At 33.7% G+C, this 23,967-nt stretch overlaps 1 long non-coding RNA gene across 1 annotated transcript in view; it reads left to right on the forward strand.

Moving 5' to 3' along the window:
- LOC308640635 overlaps window positions 1-15,696 on the forward strand; it is a 31,526-nt gene extending 15,830 nt beyond the window's left edge. The window contains exons 2-4 of the long non-coding RNA XR_014020320.1: window positions 6,726-6,852; window positions 12,459-12,537; window positions 15,510-15,696. This is a non-coding gene — a long non-coding RNA (uncharacterized lncRNA). The remainder of the gene's footprint in view (window positions 1-6,725; window positions 6,853-12,458; window positions 12,538-15,509) is intronic.
- Window positions 15,697-23,967: the final 8,271 nt, after the last annotated feature.

Consider the following 23,967-nt stretch of genomic DNA (forward strand, 5'->3'; position numbering starts at 1 on the left):
GAATAATCCAAAGCTCCATGTAATTGAGTGGGTTTACAGGGTTTCAAGAAAAAGTAAGTAAATTTTCCACTCTGTACCGAGCTATGTCCTCTGCTCTGCATCTGGAGACAGTGTATGATGTCACATTTTAATCTGTCATAGTCAGTTTTGTGCATAATTAACCTGTCTTGCTACTTTCTCCTGGATCAGTGTCCCCTCTCTTCCTTCATCCACTGTGCATGAAATTTTATTTTTTGTGATTCTGTCAAATACTCTGTGCAAGAATAAAAACAAGCTCAATGGAGGATCTAACATCTATGTTGCTATAGTTCTGATTCTATGAGGCAAGAATGTTGTAACTTCTTATGACAGCACCATTCTCTCTCTCTCTCTCTCTCTCTCTCTCTCTCTCTCTCTGTCTCTCTCTCTGTCTCTCTCTCTCTCTCTCTCTCTCTCTCTCTCTCTCTGTGTGTGTGTGTGTGTGTGTTTGTGTAGTTTCTCTTTATTCTTTTGAAGGCTGTATCACTACTAGGAGAACGGAAACATTTGTAACCACAGAAAAAATACAATAGCCATTAAAAGCTGGAATGATTTTCTTCCAGAGTTTCTGAAGGACTGTGTCTTTGCTAAAATTTGTTATTAATCCTCTGTCTTGATAATAAAAAACATCCATAACTCTAAAAAATGAGTTTTTTTATTATTTTAAGCTGTTATATTTGTGATTATTTCCTTTAGTAGCAATAGGAATATAGGGACATTTTTTGCAAGTTTAATTGACAATGTAACCAAACTGAATTCTCCAAAAGTGGTAGGTATCAAATATAAATACTGGTTGTCCAGGTTGTTTATATATACTTGCAAGTTTAATTGAAAGCTGCCTTGCATATTTTCAGAAACAGAATGAGCTTGGTAAGGCAAATTCTTCAGCATTTCATTTATTTATTTATCTATTTATTTATTTATTTAATATCTTACCTGCTGCTTACTGCAGATGTGACTCTATCTTTTATATAACTTCTCATTCTTTATAAAATATTTTCTTCTAAAATACTTTTTAATATATTTTATTTTTGCAGTTTTCAAAAATGTAGGGCTGATTCTGAAAAACTTCCTGAAAATACGTTTTTATTTTTAAAAATTGGAGGAATTTTTTATTGCTTCTGTCATCTACTTAATTGAGAACAGAAAATTTACTGGTTCATGTTTCTTTCACTTTTTTCACTGAGTGGATTTCTGGCTGAATGTTATCTAATATGCTGTCATTGTGTACATAAAAATTTGAGAGTGAAGACTTAAATTCAGAATGGTCACATAGAACTCTTTTTCATCTCTAATGTGTCTTATTGTATTTACCAGGGGTATTAAAGGATCTCTATACTCCTTATTGTGTAGTGTTCAGTGACTTTGAAACCGTTTATGAATTCATGTTCCTGAAAACTTTAAAAAGCTGAGAAAAAGTGTCTTTTAAAACATAAATCAATCAGTATAAAAGAATACTATATTCTGTTGTTTAAATGGGATCTCAACCTATAAATAGTTATATTAAAAATCTATACTTAGAAATATGTGCACGTAGCAAAGAAAATTTACCAAAAACTACATACCTATTAATATTGCAGCCAAAATGTAACTAACAACATTTTATAATTTCTCAGTATTATCTATTAAATTCTGTATGTGCTTTATTATTGTCAAAGTTTTACCACACTGCCTAAATTTTGTAATATATTAGAAATCTTCTCTTTTTTTGGTACCATTAATTGAACCTAGTACACTTAAGCATTGAGACAAATCCTGTGCTCCCGTGCCCTTTTTATATTTTTATTAGAGACAGTGTTTTGCTGAATGACTTAGAGGCTTGCTAAGTAGCAGAGGCACTATTTGACCTTGTGATCATCCTGCCTCATCCTCCCAAGTCACTGGATTTATAGGTGTATACCACCATGTCTAACATATATTAGCAACCTTAAGATTGACACTTGTTTCTCTTTGTTTTATAATAACCTATGGTTATTTTGTACAAAAATTATGCAATGTATTTTGGGATGTATAATGTGTACATAAACATTTATAGTACTTGCACAAAGGGTACAAGAAAATAAACAGTCTGTGGTAAGGTTTTTATTTTGTATTTAGTAAACTCATATAATATCGGCTCTAATTAAATTGACATAAGATGGAAATTATAATTTTCTTAGCCACCAGTAAAAATGAAATATAGTGTCATTGAAATACCAGGAAAGAATAAGCTGAGTGGAATAATTATTTGTTTAAAATTATTGATGGCCCCATTCATCCTAATGGTCCAAAATAAGAAATAACTCAAATGTTCTTGGATGTTGAAATGAACAATTTGCAGTGCATCCATAAAATACAAAATCAGTCATCAATATAAAGGAACACTTTACTGAAGCACACATGCTTATTGACTCTTACAGCAGCTGTATTTAAAATTATATTGCATTATGCCAGGCAAAATAAAATTATAGTTTTTATAATACATTATAATAACATCATTCTGGGGAAAACAAAGTTGCATGTAAAAGAAAATGTTTTTTTTTTGGGGGGGCAATAATGTAAATACTCTGTGCTTAAAAGTAGTGAAGGATTTAACATTCTAATTTGTTAAAACTGTATAATGTATTTCTATGACATTCAAGATATGTACATATGACATCACCAAAAAATAAATATACAAGGAGGATGGCTAGCCTATGTTGTGAAATGGGTAGAAGCATAGAAAAAATAAAAATGGCAAAAAATATGCAGGTATTAAATTTGGGTAACTGGTAAATTATTTACTTTTTTAAGATACATTTTACATTTATGTAATAAAACATTCCCATGCTAGTTATTAAGAACCTTTTTCCTCTTTGGGATAGTAGATGAAAAAACTGATTTAGACTGTCCTGAGCAAGGCTGATTCAAAATGTGTTTACTTTTGAATAACTTCTGAATCTTTACATAAATGCTTTATGTGGTTTTATATGTGCATCATACTTTAATGAAAATTTTAAAAGTTATGTTTCTGAAATAATTATGTTTCTCAGAATACTAGTAACAATTTATGATTTGGTATAAATCTCAAATTGGTTTTCTTTCTATTTTAATATTTTATCATTCTCAAGCATTTACCCATGTTCTAACACTTGGACATAACTTTATTTATTTATTTAATTCAGCAACCATTTGGTAAACATTATTTTTTTATTCATTTTTTTCCCCTCAGTACAGAGGATGGAAGTAAGTATCACCAAATACACACACACACACACACACACACACACACACACACACACACACACCAGTGGGGAGATATATATATATTCATTCACTGGTAAAATATTCACTTTGTGAATATATTTGTTTTTTCTTTTAAATGACACCATGCTATGTTACCTAATGTCAGGTGTGAAGATGCAAGTTCATAATCTCAGCATTTTAATAGGCTGATGTGAGAGAATTAATATATTGAGAATAAAAAAAATATAAAGGGGAGGTGAATGATGCTCAGTGTGTAGGCACTGCTGAGTTTAATCCTTGATATTAAAATAAAAAAAATCTTTGAACTTTTGTTTATTTGTCTTTCATAAGCATAGACAGCAAGTTTAGGTCCCCATTAAGAAAGTTTAGAGTGTGATGTCTTTTCAGTATCTGCCATGTCTTTGAGTGGCTATGGGGTAAAAATTACATGAAGCTGACCCAAGGTGTCCACAGGTTCCATGTTTGTTGAATTACCTAGAGAATGCTAACCTGTGTGTAATCCTCTCTTCCTACAGAGCAGCTTGTGGTCAGCGAATGGAATACCTTGTTGGACTAGCTGGATACTCTAGATACTCTAGAGATTACAGGAATATCCTTTATAGTTTTCATCTAAATAATGCAGATATTGGAATATTAATAATATTTTCCCCAAATGTTAGGTTCAGCTCCCGAGAAACACATTACTGCTCAGATCTATTGATTCTGTAACTGAAAAGAAAGGGAAATATGATTTTTGTCCTCCTTTTTCTTACTGATGTAGGGAAGATTGAGTATAAGGGGCCAGAATTTGAAATGAGAATAATCCGTAGCAAGGATTTAGGAAAAAAAACAAAAAACAAAAAACAAAAAAAAAAAAAAAGAAAAAAACAAAAAAAAACAAAACAAAAAAAAACTAGTGTGTTTGTGCAGATGTCTTCAAGGAAAAACTCAGTATATGCTAATTGGAAGACATAATGTAATGCCTCAAGTTTGGGGTGGTAACTAAATATTTAAATAAATAGGAAGGTGGGTTTAGCATATCTCACTTAGTCTAATATTTTTATTACCTATAAAATGCAATTCATCACTAACATTTGAAAGATTAAAAAAAGTTGCCAAAGAGAAAAGATAGAGGCAAATTTCAAATAAAATTGTATTCAAACTAAGGTAATTTTTTGAGCCTGAAAAAGAACATCATTGAAGGTAAGTGAGATCTTAGTTGTATCTGTGGCTATAATTTTTATTGCTGTGGAGCTATTTCTAGAATGTCAGATTGGAAAAAATTCAGAGATAGTTTATAAGCAGCTTTTGTTTTTCTAAATCTATTTTACAATACTTCAAATTTATCAAATATAAGATATGGATGCATCCAAAATCTTAGGCTGTCAAGGGTTTCTTTTTAGAAGAAATAGCAAATAAATAAGGTGAAATGAAAATGGACCAAAGGAAGTTAGAGCATTCATATCTTTCTGGGCATATTGTGACATGCCAGTAATCACAACAACCTGGAGGTTGAGGAAGAAAGATCAAAGCTGAAGCTTAGTGTAGCAACTTAGTGAGAGACTGTCTCAAAAAAATAAATAAAAGGTCTAGAATATATCTTAGTTGTAGAATACCCCTGTACCAAAAAAAAAAAAAAAAAAAAAAATCAAAACTCCAAATGAAGTATCCTTTTCCCTGAAGCCAATGAACACTTTGGAGTTTTAAGAAAATTGTGTGTATGTTGGTTTGGACTGCCATGAGATGGCTCAGTATTCTTAGATTTTCATATAAAGGAAATTATCTAAAGAATACCAACCTGTTTTTTTAACAAATATTTTGTTCTTACCCCTGAATGTAAAAGTGTTCAATTAAATATTAGTTTATGTAAAAAAATGGGAATATTCAGAATGAGTATCTGAATCAGCATATTTAAAATAGTGAGGATCTTCTAAATCTTATTGGGAAAGGGGCTCTTCTATGGGAGAACATAAAAATTGGAGGTAATATCTTCAACCACTTATTTCCTCAAATGGCCTATATACTGTCCCTTTTTCCTCGGACAATTTTTTAGATTCTATGTAAGGTTTCAATTGTCATCTTCCAGATTTATATAATTTATAACAAGCTGGTATACATAAGTGTTCTTTTGATAGTAGGGAACACCAAACTTGTGGGATCTGTACTAGATGGTATCAGAACTGAATTAATTGGACTACTAGTTGTTGAAATATTGGTTGTTGTGCAAGTTTGCACATTTGGTATCAAAAGTGGTTGCAGAGTCAGGAAAAGGTGGCACAAACCTGTAATCATAGTGATGTGGAAAAATGAGGTAGGATAAAAGTAATTCAGAGACCCTAAGCAACATTGTAAGCCCATTTTTCACAATAAAAAAATCAAAACTTCTTGACATGTAGAGTGCCCCTAGATTAAATCTTTAAATTAAAAAAATAATAATAATAATGCTGAATCAGAAGAAAGACATCACAGATCAGAATGTTATACTAATTTCATGTATGTGTTTGTTCACTAGTGATAACTGAGACCCTGGTAAAAGGAGTATTTCCAAGCTGTCAGAGAGGCATTTAGGGTGCAAGAGCCTTTCAGAATTTTTTTCTTAACTGCTTAGTATTCTCTCAATTTCTACTTTGAAATGAGCCAAGTGAGGATACAGTTTCACAGTGAGAGTGGTTTTACAAATCTGGGAATGTTAAACCTGCTATGTCAGTTTCCTTATGAACTGAGAGATTAATAGTCTATTCAATTAATTTGCTTTTTTAATTTTTATTTTTGTTATAACTTTGTGCCGTGTGATTCAAGTTGACCCAAGTACCTAAGTGTTTTGTAATAGTTTGATAGTTAAAAATTTTATTCTTTTGTTTTAGAAGTGAGTTGTGATGTTGTAAAAGTAATTTTTAAAATACAGTATAGATTTATGGTATATTTAAATAATGAGAAGATAGACAACTTTGGAGATAAACATTCAAATAATTATGTGGACTGTTGAAAGTTTTGGTGTGTCTTTAGTGATCTCATGTCTTCTGCACACTAAGGTGACCACTGTCATATGAGTATAGTTATTACTAACAATTTTGCTCTGCATATCTCAAGTATCATTGATTTGTTTGGTTGTTCTTCTTTTGAATATTCAATAACTAATTGCAACTATTATTTATCCTTTGGAATTATGTTGGATTTTTTCCCACTTTTTTTGCTTCAGTGTTTTGCTTTACATGTGCTGCTGGCTGTGTTTCATTATACCAAAATTATCCACCAATTTTACTGCTTAAAATGAATTATTGGGGCTGGGGATATAGCTCAGTTGGTAGAGTGCTTGCCTTTCATGCAAAAAGCCTCGGGTTCAGTCCCGGGCACCACAAAAAATGTATCTTATTGAATGGTTGACATCACTACCATTTGTGAAAGCCACCTATTTTAACTCTCATTAAAATTTGTATGAAATTAAATACTATGTCATTAATCATATGGTTTATGTGTTATGTATTTCTTCATTTTTATTTCAGGAACCATTGACATTAAGGGATGTGGTCATTGAATTTTCGAAAGAGGAATGGAAATTCCTGGACCCTTCTCAGCAGACTTTATATGGAGATGTGATGTTAGAGATCTGTAAAAACCTACTCTTTATTGGTGAGCCTAAATTTCATTCAGAATTTTTAATTAAAAACCAATATTTATTTTTTTAACTTTATAGAGTATCATATGGTAGCTTCTATTCTGCATTAAAAAGTTTGCTTCTTGTTTTTAGTACAAAGATTGGGCATTTGTTTATGTAGAAAAGAAAATGTTAAAGATTTTTTTTTTTAGGTGTAACTTATCTTTTCTAAGTAGTGATTACAATGTAGAGAATGAAAATGGTTTCAAAGTATTTTAGTGTTTTTGTCTAGAAAAAAATGTTTAAGAAAATAATTTTGTAGACTCTTATAGGATATTTTCTCTTTCTTTTTTTCCTAATGAGGGTAACATTAAAAAGACTTCTTTAGTTACCAAGAAAATAACAAAACGTGACATATTCCATCAAAAAAAATATTGATGTCTCTATGTAATCTTTGGTCACCACTTGGTCTCCAATGAAATAACCTTGGGATTTGAAGAGAAAAGTGACAGTAGACATATCAAATTAGGTAGAAATCAATGAAGCAAAGAATACAGATAAGAGGTCCAAAATTAAAGAGGAATTCACATTTTAAAATGTTAATTGATAAGATAAAATCTGACAGAAAGTGTTTTTTCAAACCTTGGTTTGTTTCAGTTGCAATCATTAAAGAGCATTTCATACACTCTGTTTACCATGCATATCAATTATTTAAGCTCCTTCTTGTTCTTCAGTGATCTCCCTACATTTCAATTAACAAAATATTGTAGGAAAATCAAAAGAAGAGGGGCTGGGCATGTGGCTCAAGTGGTAGCTCGGTTTCCTGGCAGGCATGTAGCCTGGGTTCCATCCTCAGCACCACATACAAACAAAGATGTTGTGTCCACCGAAAAAAAAAATATTAAAATTCTCTCTGTCTCTCTCTCTCTCTCTCTCTCTCTCTCTCTCTCTCTCTCTCTCCCCACACACACACACACTCTGTCTTTTAAAAAAAAAAAGAAAATCAAAAGAATAACCAGATAAGTGACAGGAAATGTGGCATAGTGACAGAGAGGCCAAACTGCCAAGCTTTATTTATATCAACAGGTTAATTTAGGTCATTGGCATCACTAGTACATACTGTTCACTTTATTACTAGGCAGATTACAAACTTAGCAACATTATGCAGCTTATTTATCAGTTATATACTAAGTTGCAATGTGAAGTGTTAGGAGTTTGTGTAGCTCTCAAGAAAGTCTATTGTATAAACTTACTGTTTTATGGACAGATTTAGACTCAGTGAACCATTGTGCTTGTCTAAAAAGAGAGTTTCTTTATTCCAAGGAGTTGTGTGCCAGAGATTATGTTTCAGGCTGATAATACTCTGGTGCAGAGCCTTTTCAAGCAGGGCACTGCCATAGCAGATTTACATTACACATGTATTTAATTACTTGACTGGTTTCTAGGGAAAATTGCAGGGCATTCTAAGGCGGGGAAACAAAGTCTTGTCACCCCTACAAATTATTCCACAATGACTGTGAGGATATGCATAACCTGGCATTTATTTGCATTTGGAGGCTCTCTAGAAAATCTGCTCATTTCCAAATATCTCTAGGCAAACCATTGTAAGATTAATATTACAGGAGAGTTTCTTTAATATAATTAAAATATTTATTCATTCAAATTTTTCTCATCAGCACTTTATATGAATGCTTATATTGAATATTCTGTAAAGTTTTTCTGCCATGTAATGAATAGCAGTATTTCACAATACCTGCTCCTAGTGGTTCTGTAAGTATAGCTAGCTGATCAATGTGGTTTAAAGAAGAATTTTCAGGGCTGGGGCTGTAGTTTAGTGGCAGAGGGCTGGCCTCACACATGTGACTTATTGTGTTTTATCTTTAGCACTACATAAAAATAAATGGATGAAATAAATGCATTCTATCCATCTATGGCTACAAAAATTAAAAGAAAGATTTCTATTGTAATACAATTATTCATAATATTGTAGGTAACATTTCTCTAATTCTTGTGTCTTTTTTGACTCACTCTTTAGAGAGCTTCAGTGTTGTTCATAATGTTTTCTCACATTAGTGATACTGTTTTTGTTTTTATATCTATATGTAATAATTGAATAGAAATTATCATGACTTGTCACTTTAGGACAACATTAGATAAAATTAAACTGCATGTGACCCATATGCCAATTTTCAATCAAGTTTCCATGCTTTTACTTACAAGTACAAATAATACCCCTGTTTTATATATGATTGTATATTGCCTTGATAATTTACTCTGCTTTTGTGCTTAATCATGTAATGTATCTAAAGTTTGTTTATATATATATATATATATATATATATATATATATATGTATATATATATACATATATACATATATATATGTATATATGTATACATATACACACACACACACACACACACACATATGTACCATAAAGATGTTTACAATTCTTTTATCTTTTATATATTTGAAAAATATGTAATTGTGTTCAAAACTGTATATCTTTGCTGAATTATTATCTTATATATTTTAAATTTACTGGTCAGTTCTGTTCATTCAAATTTTTTTGTACCTTTTTTTCTAGAAAATTTGTATCACATTTTTTCTTCAAACAAGTTCTCCTTTTCCTTACTTTTTCATCCCTAATGCCATTCCTTTTGGTCTTTATATTTGGCTACAGTAGATATCTCTCAGAAGTAGAATTACCTGGTATTTTTTTTGGGGGGGGGTGTGAATTACTATTTTACTTAACATACTCTCCTGAATGTTGATCATTGTAGATATTATATAATTTATTATCTTTGAAAAGATTTTTAACTTTTTCATTCCAAATTGCCTTCATGTAGTCATTTGAAATGATATTTGATTTGCTTGCCACATTTGTCTCTTTTGAATGTTGTTTAATGAGAATAGGTCTGTAAATATATTTTGATTTTACCATCAAGTTGAGGGCTAATTGATATACTTTCAATTTTATTACCCTTGGCTTTCTCATTTAACCTCATTCCATTGAATATTGTAGTTTTTATTATTTTATATCAGGAATTACTATTTAAATTTTTTTAGCATGTGTAGTTATTGATGTACCAAGAATATTCTAAAGAATTGTTCAAATAACTTATTTTGTTTACACAAAAATAATATTGTTTGGTATTACATAGTCTTCTTAGATTTTTGGGGGTGCTACTGGCATTTTTTTTTATTTTTAAGAACAGGTGCTTAACCACTGAGCAACATCAACAGCTCTTTTTGGGGAAGGGTACTAGGGATTGACCTCAGGGGCACTTGTCCACTGAGCTACATCTAAAGCCCCATTTTTTTATTTTACATAGAATCATGGTCTCCTTGATTTGCTTAGCACCTTGCTGTTTATGAGGCTGGCTTTGAACTCACAATCCTGCTGTTTTAGTCTCCCAAGCTGCTTGAATTACAGGTGTATATTACTGTGCCTAGCTGGCAGCTGTTTTTTGTTGTTGTTGTTGTTGTTTTTTTTTTTTTTTTTTTTTTATTTTGTGACAGTGCCTAGGTAAGTTGCTTAGGGCCTTGCTTAATTGCTGAATTTGGCTTTAAACTCATATTGATAAATTTTGGATATCACTTTCACTTTTGCTTTCCAACTTATTATTTTATGTTACAAAGCAACTTCAATATTTTAATATATTTAACATTTGTTTTGTATTTTTACCCTGATCTCTTTGGAACAATATTCCACACACTATAAAGAAGATTGCCTCTGTAAACCTAATTAGTTTTTAATGCTTTTTGAAGTATTTTCATTCCCTGAGTACTAATGCAATGATATATTTTTTATTTACATCAACTGGGGATTGATGTATCCTACTATTACTGTGTTGCTTTTTATGCTGTTGAATTTTTTTCTGTGATTTCTTTCTATATATAAAAAATATGATTGGAGTTACAAATATTTTGACTATGATTGTATTCCAGTGATTAGTCATATTTATCTTTATATGATATTGTACTTTGTCTCTCATTTATATAATTATTATCACCTTTGCAATTTTGAATGTAATATTTGTTATATCTTTTTGTTTTTAGACTCTTGTGACCTTATATCTTAAGAAAACATTATGTAGATTTGCATCTGACATAGTTAATATACTTTTAGTTTTAATCTTGTTAATCACATGGTTTTCTGTTTAGTTTTTTACAAATTAGTTTATTTCTACTTAAATTCCTGATGAGGAAGACCTTATTTCTGTAGATTTCAAATTTTGTTGATTTTTTATAAATTTTTCTACTATGAAAAAAACTGCCTTAATTTTTCTACTATGAAAAAAAACTGCCTTAACAACATCAATTTTTTCATAGATTTTATGGTGATTATTTTATTTTATTACCTTCAATGTTTATTTTATCATTACTTTGGAATTATATAAGTACATAGGATCTCACTGAGGTGCTTAGTGCCTCACCATTGCTGAGTCTGTCTTTGAACTTATGGTGCTTCTGCATCAGTCTCCCCAGATACTGGGATTACAGTCATGTACCACATTGTCCAGCAGTACCTGTGTATTTTAATTAATTCTAGCCTTTGATATATTTTCTTCCTCAAATTTCTAATTTATGAGAGAGAGAGAGAGAGAGAGAGAGAGAGAGAGAGAGTGTGTGTGTGTGTGTGTGTGTGTGTGTGTGTGTGTGGTGCTGGGGATTAAGCCCATCCTTTTGCATGTGAGGCAAGAATTCAAACATGTGAGCTGTGTCCTCAGCCTGAGACATTGTTTTTAAAAGAATATTTTTAGTATATAATTTCTAACTTTTCTGTTGCTATTTTTTCTAATTTTTTTTTTCAATTTTCTACATTGATATTTAGTTTATTAAATACATTTCAGGTGCTTTTCTGGCATTACTTAGATAATTAACAACATCAATTTTTGAACTCTCAATTACTAGTATTACATTGTTTGCTTGAGTTGATTATACTTTTTATTGTGTGAGATATTATCTTCATTGGGATATTTCTATTCAAAATCTGTTCAATTAGATCATTATAGTCATTTTGGAAAATATTTGGAAGTTACAAAGTAAACCAAAAAAGGTGATGTGCAATGATATATAAATTTAATTCCATATAACTGGAAAGCTGAGACAGTTTAAAATAAATTTTAAATGGAATGCCAGTTTAAAATAAATTTCAGCATCTTTTTCATAAACTGTCTTTAAAAAAAAGTATATAGATATAGATATAGAAATAGAGAAATGCCTGTGGATCTAGTTTGGTGATAGAATACCCCTGTGTTCTCTTATGAAATAATCCCCCCAAAGATAAAAATATAAATAAAAAAATAAGAGATATTCATTTCCTGAAACATTTGAGTCACAGGTGGATTCTGAATATGTTGAAGTGAAAGGCTATGATTTGACATTGTTGTAGTAATATTAGTCAGTTTGCATTTTGTCCTCATCTGTGGTGCTATAATTTCTTAAGATAATTTTCAAAATTCTCAAAGCTTTTGTCATCATGTTGTAGTAAATTCTATATATTTCTTGAGTAAAAATCACCTTGAATCATACTGTTCTGTGGCTATTCCCCCCCCCCCCACTTTGATAAAGTTTTATATAATTGCAGAGTTATTCACCATAGTAAGTGAAATAACTTTCTATTATTTTTTTTAGGTATGTCTTCTAATCAAAACCAAGAATTTTCAGGAGAGCAAGAAATACAATATTTTTTGCAAAACTTGAAAAAGCAAAGGTATGGAAAGCAGGGCAGTTAATACTTCATTTTAAACAAGAAATTGAAATTGAAAGAGAGGGAAGTTCAGAAAATTTGTCTTAATGAATGGAAAAAAAACATGAAAATTATTTATTCAAAAAATTACAAGTTCATCAGGTTATATTATTACAAAAATCTCAGAAGACTGACTGCTCATCTAGTGCTTTTCAGTTTTTCTTTCATTAAAACTTTAAATTACACTATTGTAATTGTAAAATTTTTACTACTCAGTATTTTTTGTAAAACCGCTTGCAATACACAATATTTTAAATTGCAAAAACATGTATCAAATTACATTTACACAATGTTTACAGGGCATTATTAAGCTGTATCTTAAAAATACCTTTAGGATAATAAAGACTCAGCCAGTTTGCTCAGCTTTAGAAATAGGATTAAAATAGAAATAGGCATTTTAATGAAAAAAAAAAAACTCAAAAGTTATAAAATGCTTATAGTCAGTTATGTTTTTAAAACTTTTAATAATCTCTACATAAGCGCAGGTTAGAGAAAAGTGTACAAATCATTAATTTAAAGTTGCAGCATTCTAATCTGTCTTTTTTATAAAGTAATAAAAAGATTTTCTACACAGTATAGACAAATTGTCTAATTTAAACACATGCATACTATTTCTAGTTAAAAGAAATACATGCAGATTAAGGAAATGCTGAAACAAGCCTTAGTAAGACATTTCTGTTGAAAAGAACAATTCAATAATTAAATGTGCTTACAGTGAAAGTTTGGTAGGTATTGCTTTTAAATGCAATAATAATTAAGCAAAAAAAAAGAAGAGAAGCAGTTGAATCTTTCTAAACCACATCAAATAAGCATACAGCTCATCTGTCATGTATGACAATCCAAACACAGGAAAGTCCCAGGAACTTTTAGCACAGTCTCCCAGAAAGCCCACAGCCCAAATGGCTTGCAGGAATCACACCCCAAAAGCAGACATGAGGGTCTTGTGAGAATTATGAAAGGCTTCTGACACTTTTCTGGGATCTTGCTAAGAGGTATAAAACAAGCCTGAGATAGAAGTAGTAGGGATGGTGTGAGGCAAATGAAGAACAGTGAAGCGCAGCTAATAATTGTATAACCCTTTGAGAAAAGTAAAGCAGCCACAGTGGTGATTTAAGACAACCTTTGAATGATTAATGGCTTACCATTAAACTTCTCCTCTGTAAGAAAAAAAAATCTATAATGTCTTTGTCATTTCATGATTCCGTCTACCATTGCAGAAGCCCACTTTTGTAGAACCTTCTCCCTGAAACTTGATAGTTTGAGTCAAAGGTGCTTGTAAATGTTTATTTATAATTTTAATTCAAATTGAAGCAGTCTTTGTGTAGTTACCAATGTATTTATGGCTCATAAGTTAGCATAATTACTCCATGTCATGGGACATCAAGCATCCCTCCTGAGTAATTTCTTTTTTGGAAGGTGATGAGCCATCTGAAAAAAAAAAATAAATATCTGAAATAATTAGTAAAGGAATATAAGACCAGGCAAGTACTTATGTTAAAAGCGGTAAAACATCTTATAGATTCTCTAGACCTCATAAGTTCTGAAAATCAATTGCTAGATAATTTTTCCAGTTCTTTATTTAAGGGAGTGTGCATCAAAGTAGGAATAAGATTTCAACAGTAAGAGTCTTTCTTGAGACAGGTTGATTGGCATTCTGACATGTCTCACCCATCTCTCTGATGTTAAGTGACTATATGGCTCCAATGGATGATACCATCTCCAGTGCCATGCTTAATTTAGACAAAACTAGGTAGTTTATAACATGTACTGGATAGTCCCAAACCAGCTGGATTTCAACTGTGAGTTCCCAGATACCAGACTTTTTTCCCTAAAGGCTTCCATGCTTTTTTTTTTAATTTCATGCACAGTTTATATATATCTTTCAGCAGCTCCATCTGACATGCACTGCTTCATCTTTCATATCAACAGGGATTTTGACCAGACTCCAAGTGAATATCCCAAAAGATCTATGCATTTTTGTGGTTTTGGGTGGAATGAGAAAAACTTTCCAAATGTGAGAAACAGACTTCCTGGATCCTATACATGTCCCTAATGATCTAAATTCTGTTGCCATTAGATTTTTCTGAGGCCCTAGGTCTACTTACCTGTGCATCTCAAGAAATATGTTTTCAACAAATCAAAAGTATTCCCTAACTTATTTCAGTAAGCTAGTTACATAGAAAGAATTTTAAAAACATCCTCAGTGATAGATATTTTTGCTGGAAAGTTGAGCAGCCAAGCTCAGATGAAGTTTGCTCTTTGGCTTAATGAAGAATGCTCTGGCACATCAGGGCAATCATATATCCAGTGCCTGCAGGATTCCCCACAAATTAAAACTAGACAATAGTGTGTTGGAGGAAAGGTGGAACTGTAGGGATGTGGGGCATTGGCTAATCTGGCGAGAGACAAGAACACATATGGCAGTCACATTTGAGGACCTGTGTGTGCTTTTAAACAGTTTTGAACAGCATTTGTAATTATACTATTCCTCTAAAAAATGAAAAATTTGCAATGGAGTCTATTTCATGCTTTAGTTAGTCACTGGAATAATTTAAAATTCACCATTGAGTAAATATACACAAATATTTCTTTAGACAAGAAGAAAAAGAAGGAGAAGAAGAAATTTCTGAGTTTTAGTAGTCTCTCTGACTGTTACTTTACAAAAATGATGAAATGAACAATTTCTCCTTGTGGCAATGCATGGAATTATAATGGATGTGGGAGTATTTGTACTTACCTACTATTGCTTAATTTAAAAGTAGAAATAATTTTAAAAACACCCTCAGTGATACTCAGAGAGACATATATTTATGATAAATCTTTTAGGACCTGTGGACAGCCTCTACCCCAGGTAATTCGCAGCATAATAGATTTGGTGTAAAACAATGTACATTCTGTGAAAGTCATTAAAATTTTCTTCTTTTTTTAAATCCTAGAAATCACCCATGTGATCGTTTAATAGAGCTTTACAATGAGAAAAGTGAAAAAGTTTTTAATCCATACCCAAAATTTATTTATCCAAGCTTTTACAATCAAGAGACAAATTACAGCTATAAGGTATGTGAAATCATTTTTAATAAAACTACAAGTATTTCTGAACTCCAGAGAATTAATATTGGTGGGAAGCTCCACAAGGTAAAAAAATATGTAAAAGCATTTAAAAATTCCTCAATTCTTTATCAGAGCTGTGATAAATCCTCCATAAGTAAAGACTGTGAAAAATATTTTACTCAAATTCTATGTGTTACTAAAAACAATAGGCTTTACAATGGAGATAAACCTTACAAATTGAAGAAATGTGAAAATGTATTTAAGTGTTGCTCAAACCTCTTTAAACACTACAGTAATCATACTGGAGAGAAAATCTGGAAATGTAAAGAAAGTGTCAAAGCTTTTAATAAAAAATCACACCTTCCTGAACACCAGAAAATTCATACTGGAGAAAAGCCATACAAATGTAAAGATTGTGAAACAGCTTTTAATCAAAAATCACACCTGACTGAACACCAGAGAGTTCATACTGGAGAAAAGCCATACAAATGTAAAAAATGTGGCAATGCTTTTAATCAAAAATCAAAACTTACTCAACACCAGAGAGTTCATACTGGAGAAAAGGCATACAAATGTAAAGAATGTGGCAAAGCTTTTAATAAAAAATCATGCCTTACTGAACACCAGAGAATTCATACTGGAGAAAAGCCATACAAATGTAAAGAATGTGAAAAAGCTTTTAATCGAAAATCACACCTGACTGAACACCAGAGAGTTCATACTGGAGAAAAGCCATACAAATGTAAAAAATGTGGCAATGATTTTAATCAAAAATCAAAACTTATTCGACACCAGAGAGTTCATACTGGAGAAAAGGCATACAGATGTAAAGAATGTGACAAAACTTTTAATAAAAAATCAAACCTTACTCAACACCAGAGATATCATACAGGAGAAAAGCCATACAAATGTAAAGAATGTGGCAAAGTTTTTAATCAAAAATCATGCCTTACTGAACACCAGAGAATTCATACTGGAGGAAAGCCATACAAATGTGAAGAATGTGGCAAAGCTTTTAATAAAAAATCATGCCTTACTCAACACCAGAGAATTCATACTGGAGAAAAGCCATACAAATGTGAAGGATGTGGCAAAGCTTTTAATAAAAAATCATGCCTTACTGAACACGAGAGAATTCATACTGGAGAAAAGCCATACAAATGTAAAGAATGTGAAAAAGCTTTTAATCGAAAATCACACCTGACTGAACACCAGAGAGTTCATACTGGAGAAAAGCCATACAAATGTAAAAAATGTGGCAATGCTTTTAATCAAAAATCAAAACTTACTCGACACCAGAGTGTGCATACTGGAGAAATGCCATACAAATGTAAAGAATATGGCAAAGCTTTTAATCAAAAGTCAGAACTTACTCGACACCAGATAGTTCATACTGGAGAAAGGCCATACAAATGTGAAAAAAAGTGACAAAGCTTTTAATCAAAAATCACACCTTACTCGACACCGGAGGCTTCATAATGGAAAAATGCCATACAAATGTAAAGAATGTGGCAAAGCTTTTAATCAAAAATCATGCCTTACTCAACACCAGAGAATTGATACTAGGGAGAAACCATACAAATATCTATAATGTAGCAAAGCTTCTAATTGAAGGTCACTTCTTAGTCAACACCAGAGACTTTTTATGGGAGAAAAGCCGTACAAATTTGAGATTGTGGCAAATATTAATCAAATATAACTTATTTGACACCAGAGAATTAATATTAGGAAAAAGCCATAAAAGTTTAAAGAATGTGGCAAAGCTCTTTATCAAAGATCACACATTTTTCAACACCAGAGAATTCATACTGGGGAGAAAACATACAAATGCAAAAAATGTGGCAAAGCTATTCTATTTGGAAAAGTATTGTTGTTCGCCAGATATTCATACTGGATAAGAACCATGTAAATGTTAAGAAGGTGGCAAATTTTAAGTATGCTTCAAGTGTTAACAAGAAACAGATCATTCATACTTGCAACAATTCTCACAAATCCATAGACTGTAAAAGCCATTTCCTGTAAGATCAAACCTCATTGGTCACCAGAACAATTACAATTGCCCAGAAGTAGCTCCGCAGCACTGACTCCCCATAAAATTCCAACCGTTGCCCAGCTGGCCATTATTCATTAGCCAATGGAAGTGGGCAGGAAGCATGATTGAATGCTCTGGCTTCTTTCCTTCTGTGGACCTCTATAGGTTCAATTGTCATTTCCTCAGTTTCTCTGTATTGATTGAATTCAAATATCTTTTTTTTTCAAAAGCTATATTTGGACTTAAAGGCCTATTTGTACCAAACCAATACATTAATAAAATTATCTTATGGCTGAAGTCTATGATCACATCAATATTTTTCCCATAATCTGAGCTGGACAGAATAGTCCTATGTCAATGTCTTATTTATTTTATTTTATTTGGGTGTATACCGAGGATTAAATTCAGGTGTACTCATCCACTAAGCCACATCACAAACATATTTTGAATTTATTTAGAGACACAATTTCACTGAGTTGCTTAGGGTATCACATTTACTACTAAGACTGGATTTGAACTTGTGGTTCTCCTGCCTCAGCCTCCTGCACTACTTGGATGCAAGGCATGCATCCCTGAACCCAGAAATCAATGTCTTTTGCTTTGTAGTTAATTAAAAAATTTTACTCAGGATTTCATGTCCATAAAAAAGCATTCAAAAGATGGTTTTGTCACACTTCAGGCATCAGATTCTGGCTTTTAAAATGTCCTGCATGATACATGTTAGCTTTCTACATCAAATGCAGGGTTCAAAAGTTTGAAACCAGGTGGCTGAGAAACAAAGATATAGAACAGCAAAATGCAACACATATTGTGGTTAAATCCACACATGTCATGGGTATAAATGCTCACACTAAATAGACATCAAGAGGCCTGTACATGACCCCTGAAGGTCCTGAGCCTCCATTCAGACTTTGAGCCCCTGAGCCTTCAGAGGGTCTGCACAAATGAGAAAGAAGCATACTACCTTTTCCCACCCCTAAACATACTATAGTGTTTACTAGACAGAGCAGAGGAAGCACTGTGTGCCTTTGTACCAAAGTGTGGTTCTACTTGCATATATATGACATCTGTTTTAGAACACTGGGACAGTACCTGATGAAACATAGTTGCCCTTTTTTCTCTTAATAGAAAACCACAGCCCTGCACATTTTTAAAACAATTTTGTTACAGTTGGAAAAAAATAAGAATGGTTAAAAAACGGTGTCAATGAAAAGCATTTGAACTGATGAGTCCATCCTTCAGTAGCACTTACAAGGATACAGTTGTGTCACCCAGAAAAAGGCAGCTCTGTCCCAAGCCACACTGTGAAAGCTCAGAAAGTTACATCTTTCCCTGGACCCATCCTCGGCTCTTCAAGTTGCTTTACCATGTGAATGATATTTTTAACAGTTAATAAAGTATGAGGAAATCTCTTCTACTGCAGTACTTCAGGTTCTTTCAGGATTCTGGAAGACTCAAACTTCAGCTGGGCACACTGGTACACACTTTTCATCCAAGCAGCAGGGGAGTTCAAGGAAGGAGAATCACAGTTTCAAAACTAGCCTCAGCAATTTCCCATGAATCTAAGCAACTTAGAAACATCCTAACTCTAAATAAAAAGATTTGGGGGTGTGGCTTAGTGGTAGAGAGCACTTTGGTTTGATCCCTAGTACAAAAAAAAAAAAAAAAAAAGAGACTCAGGTTTGTGGTCATCAGACTCAGTTTATGCTGTACGTAAGTCTGAACAATTGAATTATTTAAAAACTTTTTTTAAAAAAATTATACTATCTATAGTTACTTAGTGATCACCATAGTGCTATAAAGCACAGATACCTCCACTAACTTTTACTGTCACAGAAATACCTCCATAATAATCCCACAATATTAAGATGATGCCTCTGTTGATGGAGGGATTCATTTGGTAGCCTCTGTTCAATTCCTCTCTCACAACAGGTGTGCACTTAACCCCTGAAAGTTTCAGTAATTCAGACTCAAAAATCATGCCTTACTCAACACCAGAGAATTCATACTGGAGAAAACCCATACAAATGTAAAGAAGGTGGCAAAGCTTTTAAGAAAAGATTATGCCTTATTCAATACCAGAGAACTCATACTGGCAGTGGTTACACCCAGTGGACATTGGGCATTCTAGAGGCAGTTTTATTTTCAAGTAGGGAATAGGATTACTAAACATCATCATGATGGGCAAGCCTCTTACCAAAAACAAGCCTTTGGTCTCTAAGTTTTACCATGCTGAGGCTCAGGGTAGATCATACATGCTGAAAAAAAAAACTGGTATTTTTCTAGTTTATTTTTTCTCCCAGTGCTTTAAACACAATGATTGTTTCCCAGTAGTGAGGAAGGGAGGAAATAAAAAAGAGAAGGAGCAGAAGGAGACACACAGCATATTATCAGAAGAAACCTAAAGCCTTCAGGCAGGAGATTTATTAATTTGGGACTGATTGTGGTGCTACTAACACTCTGTCAAAGAGTTCTACCAATCTTCCCAAAGTTACCAGTCTTGGGTCACTTGTCAGTATCAAGCCAGATGCCCCTACTTGAACAATAGGCAAGATTCTTCCTTAGCAGAAACCCCATTGAGTAAGCAGTCTTTTCACCTCTTCTTTTCCAAGAATGAATAGTGAGTCATTGAGGACTTCACCTGCATTCTTGTGCACGCGCGTGCACACACACACAAATTAATATTCAGGTCATCAGAATCTGCAACCCCATGCTGGAGCTGGTGACCTGGGACATTATCTTGCCATCTCCAAGAAAAACCTTTGACTTCTGATCCTGCACATTCCAGAATTTTCTGTGCAGTCTTTCAGTTTCCCTTTCCAAGATGCCATCCGAGAGAAAAATAGCTACAGTGAGATTCAAAGCCTTTTCACTGCCATCTTCTCTGTATCTGAGTAATCCTTTCTTGTCCCATACATCCTGAGTTTGTGCCAGGCAGTTATCACCTGGTGTCAATTTGAGGATAAAAGGACAGAGGAGAGATTGTTGAAAGGCATCAGAATTCTCTGCTCTGCTGGCCAAGATTTATGGCTCACTGGAAGACACTCTATTAAAACAAAGAGTCCTGTTGCTCTGCAGTCACTCACAAGGCTGCATAGGGTCCATTAAGCAAAAAAGAAAAAATAATCACAAACACCATTCCTTGCCTGAGGGAGCAGAGAGCAAGCCTCTAGAAGAACCTACAGAGTCATTTTCTTTTTTTTTTTTTTCTGTAAATACAAAGTACTTGTGTTACCAAGGCCTTTTACAGTTGTGACTCTCTTCTTTGACAATGGGGCTTTGCTTACGATCAAGGGGATAAATTCTTAAACTGTGTACGTGTGTGTGGGTGGGTGGGTGTGTATATTTTGGGGGCAGAGGAAGTTACTGTGAATTCAACTCAAGAGCCTTTTACAGCTGTTCTACTATACCTGAAGAAGATTCCTAGATGTGTTTTCAAAATTTTACTGTGAGCCAGGATATCACTAAATTGTTCAGGCTGACCTTGAACTTACAATCCACCAGCTTCAGTCCCTTGAATCACTTGATTTATAGGCATGGGCAACCTCACCCAGGCATGCATCACTTCACTCAATCATGGAGAGAGCTAGTTTTTAGAGATAGTCAGCCATTTTCCCAAGTTGTTCATGTCAAAATTAACTAATATACTTATCACACTACCAATATCCTTCTAATTTTGCTCCCAGCATCCAAAGTCAGTCTTTGTGTGATATAATAATGGCATGTCCAGTTACCAGAATAACAGAGATGGCTCATGCCCCCTACAGCTCACTGAAAATATAATAACATAATAACCCTAAATCCACTTATGCTGTATCATCTTTTCTTCCTGTGCAAATAGAAGAAAGTCTCTTTTACATGTTCTCCATCACCTCCCACACCCCTATCTCCTGACCAACCCTGGAGCTTCCCAAATGGCTCTTCACTACTGCTTATAGAAAGGTGTAGCTCTCTGTGACAGTGCATGTGTTCATGTGCATCTCCTGTATATGATTAAAACAAACCCTAAGGACTCTTACGACAATAGCAAATCTATAAATCTCCTCAAAAGGGCCAGAACAACTGCATCTGTAACCTGTACCACTTAGACGTGGTCTTAGGGAGGCACTGAAGCCCCTGCTTTCTGTTAGGCCTTCCCCATCTTAGTGCTGGGGAACACAAAAGGCTTCCAGAGGTGGGAGGAAAGGAAGGGCTCTGCACCTGGAATGTTGGAATTGTGCAGGCACTCTTCCTGTTGCATACAGTCTCTTCCAGCATTGTTGTCAATGTGGGTTGCAGAAGAGGTACATTAGCAGATAATGTCCACAATAGTCTCGAGTGGAGCTAGGCTTAGATTCAAATTCGACATATCTTCCCACCTTCTCAGTTATCTTCCTTATAAACACAAAAGGCAGGCCATATGTTCTGGGTGTTCATAAAACAGAGTATACCTTTCAGGAGAAGAAAATATTGTCTCTACTTTTCTCTTCCAAATTGGTATTATTAGGGCCTATGACCATATCTCTGCCACTATCAGGACTTCAGGCTGTGGGCAAATAGTCAGCCTTTCCTGTATGAGGAGGAGGACCTGCACCATTTTAAATAAATTTCCTGCTACAGTACTATAGTAGTACTGTAGTCAAAGACCCTGGCTTCATATCACTTCCTGGAATCTCCAGTAAAACCTGCCTCAGCATAGGGACACTTCAGGGAGTCTGATGGGAACAACCAAGAGAAGGCCCCAGCCAACTACAGAGCGCCTCCACTGGCAAAAAAAAAAAAATTCTCTCCATCCAGTGGTCTTATAGGGCAACTGTGGGGATCTGCACATCATGATCCAGAAACTTTATTTAAGAAAACCATGGTCCATCCAATCATGGTTACAGTGCAGTAACATGGCCTTTAGAGATTTTTTATTTTTTTTATTTTTTTAATATTTTGTTTTTAGTTTGAGGTGGATGTAATTTTTTTTTAAATTTTATTTTTATGTGGTGCTGAGGATCAAATCAAGTGCCTCATGCATGCTATGAGAACACTCTTCCCAGGAGTCACAAATCCAGCCCTCTTTAGAGTTTTTAAACAAGAGATTAGGTATCACTTTAATCTCTGGAAGTGAAGTAAAGGTTAAAATGTTTACAGGGATTGACTCTTAGCTGTGGGTGTTGTGGTTGAAGGTCTTAATGAGGTCATTGCAGCATGATTACCTGAACACCTCAGCAGTAGAGATCCATGCACCCAGCCCCTTGGATCTCAGGGTCTGTCAGCCAGGGCTGAAACTAGAAAATTTTGGATGCAGGTCATTAAGGTGTAAGTTGGTGAGGTCATAATAACTTTTTTTTGTAAAGTGGTCAAAAAAATTGTTCTTGGAGGAGAGATCAAATCAGGGCACAGATTGTAAGCCCCAACCATGCAACTGAATGGATCATAAATATTAAGATTTGTGAGCCACTCTGAGTCTCATATAATAAAGCTGAGCTGCAAACTGAGAACCCACATTTCTATCCAGGTCTCTGGTAAAACTGATGTTTGTCTGGGGCCCAATCTTTGGGACGTAGGATCAACAACAGTATGATTTAGGCTAAACTACTTCTTGCTAAATGATAGGGGACAGATGTGAGTGGTGAGAGCATGATTTTCAGAGAATAATTCTATAAACTGGGGGTCACTGTGCTGACCCCCACATGCTTTTCTCTTCATGAAGAAATTAACCTACTACCCTGCCTGCCTTAAGTGGATGTGGTAGTTCACATTTATCAGTAAACTGTTATCTTCAGGAGAAAGTCAGGTATAAAATAAATGTCCATACGAAGAAGCCATGTTACCCTAAGAAGGGAACTTTTGTGACTCTTTCCACATACCAGATTCTGAAACCCAGAGAGATAAAAATATTTTTCCTAGCTCTAAAATCTACAAGAATTTATGGTTAAGAATCCAATTAGAATCAGTTGCATTGGCCAAAGTGCCCTAAAGTTATCATAGCAGTGGGGACTTGACAGTGGGATGCCATCCAGCAGTCAGTTGAAAGTTAAGTAGTAGGCCTGTGTGGGACTCTTTGGAAACTTCTCTGGGATAACCAACAAAAGTGGATTGTATGAAAGGCACACTGTCTTTCTCCCCTCTCAGAGGACCCATTATCTACTATGAGAGTGTCATCTTTCCTTGTTTATCTATTCAATAAATTCATGCCTGTTATTCTGAGTGAAATGTCTGAAATCTTTCTGACTTAGTTATAAGAATTAGAGTTTGAAAGGGGGCCTTCTTACTCTCTCAGTTTATATGAAGGCACCAACCTTGTATAATTAAACATTTACAAAGGTCTCATGATCTACATT

Source organism: Spermophilus citellus (genome assembly GCF_964194105.1).
Source record: "Spermophilus citellus genome assembly, contig: SCAFFOLD_199, whole genome shotgun sequence".
NCBI lineage: Eukaryota > Metazoa > Chordata > Mammalia > Rodentia > Sciuridae > Spermophilus > Spermophilus citellus.